This window comes from Aotus nancymaae, unplaced genomic scaffold (genome assembly GCF_030222135.1).
Source record: "Aotus nancymaae isolate 86718 unplaced genomic scaffold, 86718_ANA_hifiasm-v0.15.2.pri h1tg000049l, whole genome shotgun sequence".
NCBI lineage: Eukaryota > Metazoa > Chordata > Mammalia > Primates > Aotidae > Aotus > Aotus nancymaae.
Window position 1 is genome coordinate 30,802,963 of NW_026988463.1, and position 5,400 is coordinate 30,808,362.

At 48.2% G+C, this 5,400-nt stretch overlaps 1 pseudogene; it reads right to left on the reverse strand.

Moving 5' to 3' along the window:
- Positions 1–642: 642 nt before the first annotated feature.
- Positions 643–3,260, reverse strand: LOC105733954 (riboflavin kinase-like; annotated as a pseudogene).
- Between the last annotated feature and the right edge of the window lie 2,140 nt (positions 3,261–5,400).

Below are 5,400 nucleotides of genomic sequence, written 5' to 3' on the forward strand. Positions count from 1 at the left end.
TAGATCTTGAGAAAATCTAAAGATGAAGTCTGTTTTGTTTTTCCTAAAAAAGGAAAAAAGAACCAAAGAAAAATGTTGAAGAACAAGAATATTTACCCTTAAAAGAAGAAGCATTATCCAACAAAAAGGAGGCATATAGATTTGAAAATACTTATTTTACTGTCTTCAATAACAAAAAATAGAGGAAGTCCAGAGGACTTAGAATTAAAGCAGCTCTATACAGAAATGAAGATGGTACAATGATGTGACTTCAAAGAAAATGACTAAAACAAAATTTTACAAACATCTTCAGGTTAGTAATGTATTAATGCACAAAATATTAAAAATACAAAGTCTGGGTTTCTTCCCTGTAGATTTATGATAAACTATCAATTTTCTATATAATGCATTCTATTATTATTTTTTTTAATAGAGATGGGGTCTCACTATGTTGCCCAGACTGGTTTGAACTCCTGAGCCAAGCAATCCTCCCACCTCAGCCCCCAAAGTGCTGGGATTACAGGTGCTAGCCACTGCACTTGGCTTTAATGTATTTACTCTTATAAGCCTTCTTTGTTTAGAAGTATACACTATACAAGTACATACATGCTGGCATTTTACCCTGAAAATTTCATTTTTCATCTCAAACTAGTGACTTGCCTTTTTACCCTTACTTATACACAAGTAATACCTTTCTAGTGGTACATTTTAATCAATACGTATTTTGTAAATCTTGATTTTTAAATGAATCTTTTTAGTGCTATGACATGATGGGCTTCATTTAACAGTCGAAACATGATATGGTAACTACATTGTACTATTTAATTCACAACTGTAGGAAAGTGTTTGATTTTTAAAACATAACCAAGGTGAGGCTGGACAGTAATAAACACAGAAACACTAGAAAAGAGTGAATGGATAAATAAGACAATGTTTCATCAGTGGCCATTCATTGTTTTGCTTTTGGAAACCTGGAAGAAGTTGTCTTCTTTGATTTTCAAATGCTCTGGGAAATCTAGTCATTTCTTAGCTTCCTCAATATCACCTTGAATTGCTGAAATAAGTGACTCTAAAGAATCAAAGTTCTTTTGTGGTCTGAAGTAGCCAACAACGGCCACATTGAGGATTTCCCCACAGAAGTCCTCTTTGAAGGTATGCATGATATGTGTTTCCATGGACTTCGTATTCTTGTAGTATGGGTTCCAGCCTGTGCTCACCACCATCTTATGGACATCTCCACTTCCAACACTGGCCCAACCATAATTAATGCCAGTGGATAGATCAGCTGGAAGATTATCTACCACTTGCTCAGGAAAATTAGCTGTGGGGATGCCCAGCAGCTTGGAGCCACGGCCGAAGCCATGCACCACTTGACCGCGGCAGAAGTAAGGCAGATGTCCATAATGCAGTCCTCTCCGGGTATGGGCTGCAGCCCTGTCGGTGCATCCTGCAGAGCCGCCGTCGATGCGGTGCCTGGACCTGGGTCCAGCCAGGGGGCAGGAGTGTGAGCTCTGCCTGCTGTGGGGCATGCCAGGGGTTGGGCGAAGCGAGCGACACGCCATGGCACGTCCCTGACGCCGCAGACCCAACAAAAGCCGCCCAGCAACTGCGGAGCTGCGTCTCTCTGTATTTTTTTAATTAGCCAGGTGTAGTGGTGCCTTTATTCCTAGCTAATAGAGAGGCCGATGTTGGAGGATCACTTGAGCCCAGGAGGTCGAGGCTGTCGTGAGTCATGGTGTCACCACTGTATTTCAGCCTAGACAACAGTGCAAGACACTGTCTCAAAAAAAAAAAAAAAAAATCAGGGTGAATGTGTGACAAGCCACTGTCTGTAGGTAGATGAGAAACAATCAAAAAAGATTTGGAAGGATCAACAGGAGGAGAAAACCAAGAAGAGGTTGGTGTCTTAGACGCAGGTGAGGTTAGATGGTACCTTTCTCCGGAACTCACTGGAAAGACTCCATGACGGTCAACACATGATTAGCTGGAATAACCCGATTGTGCAATAGGAGAAAAAAATGCAAGTTGCTGGAATCACATTTACAGATATACTCAAATATGTTACATGTCCTGGTAAAAGGCTTTTGTAGGTGCTCCAAATATATATCCTCCTAAATTTGTAAACCACAGCAATCTCTGAACCAAATCTTCTCTACTTAGAACTTTAGTTCTCAAGTGAAAGAACAGACAATTAAATACCTTGTAAAGTTTTTAGTATGATAATTTTCAATTTATTTTTGACAAAAACAGGAAGGGCAACTACCACCCGACATCCCTGAGTGAAATAGGAAGATTTGGAAAAGCGCACAAAGAGGGCCGGGACATGAGGTCCAGACTTGCAGCAGCTTCTGAGAAGATCTCACTCCAAGGGCAAGCTCAAGTCCCTGGGTAAAATGGCCAGGATGCCCTCCTGGAAGGGAATTTGGCAGAGCCCTATGAGGAGGGGACCCCCCACCACAGCAGCATCTGCATCAGCCCAGTGAGATCAGAGATGGGATCATGAGAAACCAGAGAGCAGAGGCGATAGACACCCAGAGAAGGGGACAGAGACCCAGACAGAGGAGCACAGGAACGAGGGGAGACAGAGTCCTAGAGGGAGGAGGAAAGATGGATCCTGAGGAGGATCAGAGCCTGAGTAAGAGGGTTAGACTGAAACCTAGAGACAGTGAAGTGAGAGCACAGAGTCAGAGAAGGAAAAGAGGGTCCTGGGATGTGAATGATTCAGAGCTGTGGCTTGTGTGCAAATTCTGATTTCAACACGCTGCATAATGGAGACTTTCCACACCAGCAAGACAAGGATAATAACAGAGCCCCATGAGGTTGCAGTGGGGGCTGAATGGGATCATTCCATTGAAATATCTGGCAGAGGATGTGACCCACCAGGGAAGCTCATCTGCTATCAGTCCTATAACTGGAGGTTGAAGTAGGCCACGAGGGCATGTGGGTAGTCATTCTGTGCTTCACCTGCAGGCAGAAGGGGGAGGTGAAGGTCCAGTCTTCCACCTTGACAGTGTATATGTCCCCCTCCTGCAGGACAGGAGCAGGAAAGCTCTGAGATGTGGCCTCATCCCCACTTCATTTTCTCCTCCCCCAGCTCCCCAGCCCCTCGAGGGCCCATTACTTTGCTGTCCCGTTTCTGCTGGTCCTCACTCACTGCTTCTTGAGCTCGACTCCTCACTCATTTCTCCTCCTGCCTGTCTCACTCTGAACAAACCACCAAGGTTCAAACCCGTGTTCCTTGTTCCCTTCTTTCCCACACCCAAACCTGGCAGCTCCACCATAACTCTGTCCAGTGCCCACTCCTGCCCCCCCACCTGGTCAGACTTCACTCAAATGCAGGTGCCCTGCATTGCTGTCTCCCGAACCTCTTCTTGAAAAGTCCACCAATGTGATGACCTCAAACATTGACCCAAATGCCAACCTAAAACCCTGCACCAGCTCCCCTTGTTCTCAGGAGGGTGGCTTCGGTGGGGTTCCTGCCCTGCCAGTCACCTCTCTGCCACTCAACAACTTCCTTTGTCCTTGATACCAAACCTGAACCCCCCAGCTCCAGCTCAATAAATACTCACTGTCACCATTTTTTTTAAAAAAAAAAAACTGGTCTTCAAAAGAAAAAAAAGAGAAACAAACAAACAAAAACTGTTGCCCAGGCTGGAGTGCACTGGGGGGGTCACAGCTCGATGCAGTCTTGGACTCCCAGGCTCAAGTAATCCTCCTGCCTCAGCTTCCTGAGTGGCTGGCACCACAGGTGCAGCTCTGAGCCCAGCCTGTCCCCATGCTGTTTTGCAGTGGCCCGTGTGACTGTGTCCTGGCCCATCACCCCAGCATTGTGCCTTTCAGTCCACATGCTGCAGGCTTTGAGCTGCTGGCTTTGGTGTGTCCCCCAGAGGATACGCCACTGGACAGGGCCAGCAGCCTCGCTCACCACCATTCCTGGAGCTCAGTGCCAAGTGCCAAGCATGGCTGTCACAAGGCAGAACTCACGAAGATATTTAAAGGACAAAGCGGCTTTTCTGGTCCTCTAGCACCACCTCTGAGTGACAGGTCAGGCTCTGAGACCTCAGGCCAATGTTCTGGCCTCCGAAGTCCTGCACCAGGTCCAGGGGATGATCTCTCTTTGGTTTCAACCCTGGGGGCACCTGGCCATGCCCACCTGCAGGAGGCAGGCAGGGAGGAGGGTGAGCCCACAACAGCACACTCGAGGCCTGGCCCACTAGCTCCCTGGGCTGCCCTCACAGTGGATCTTGTAGACTTTGGATGGCTGGTCCTCGATGATCCTCACATACAGTGTGGCTCAGTGTGGAAGCTGATGCCATGGGATGCCTGCAGAGGGGCAGGGTGAGGGCAGGAAGGGTGGGGCCTGGAAACATTGCCCAGAGTCTTGCCAGTGTGGCCTCCTACTCTGGTCTGAGCCACCATCATGTCACAGCTGCACTCACACTCACCCTCTTGTCTATTTGCCACAGGGCTGCCAGAGGATGCCCAGAAGCACCTCAGTCAGCTCCTGTCCTTCAGAAGTTCTGGGGATTCTGAGACCCTCCCTGGCTGCTCTGAGAGAAAAAACAAAGTTGCATGGGTCCCACAAGGCCCACAAAATCTGCACACCCCCATCACTCCTCACCTCTACTCCAACTTTTATTGCCTTTCTAGACCCTCCTTCCACACTAGCCCTTCCATGGCTCCACACGCAGCAAGTACACACCTGCCCTGGCCGTCCCTCCACCCAGAATGCTTCTCTTCCCAGATCTCAGTGGCTCCTTTCTGTGCTTCATCCAGCTGTCAGTCACCCCTCCTAGAGAGGTCTGCTGAAACCCGAGCACCTGGGCCATTGCCCTGCTATGGTTTTCCTGTCCTGATGAACCCCCAACACCACACCATCTCCCTGCAAGCATCCAGCTCCAGTGCCTGTTACACCTGACTTGGGCTGTGGCCTTCTGACAGCTTGCAGCCAAGCCCCAATATTAAGTCCTGTCTGTGGGAAAAACTGAGCGTGGTTTCACCTTCTGCCTGGACCCCAACGCATGTAAGCTGCATGTATTCCACTGGGGGCCTCACCAGCCACTTATTCCCAGCATAGAGCATGGTGTTGAGCATGGACAAGTAGAAGGGGCAGTAGCCCATCCACTCGCTGATCATGAGGTCCACCTTCCCAACTGGGATCTCCACCTCCTCCACCTTCCGCTTACGATGGTCACCACTGCAGAGTGGACAAGGGCAAAGAGCAAACAGGTTAGCCCTCAGGAGGTCTGCCCCTTGCCTTTCCCAGGGTCTAGAGCCTGGAGACTCCACCAGGCAGCCTGGATTTAGAGATCATAAAGAACTTGATGAGCTGAAGCCATGAACCATTTTAACACTGTTTTCAAACTTATACATTAGTCTAGATATTTTTGAGACAGGAGCAGAAATTTTACGTGGACGGTA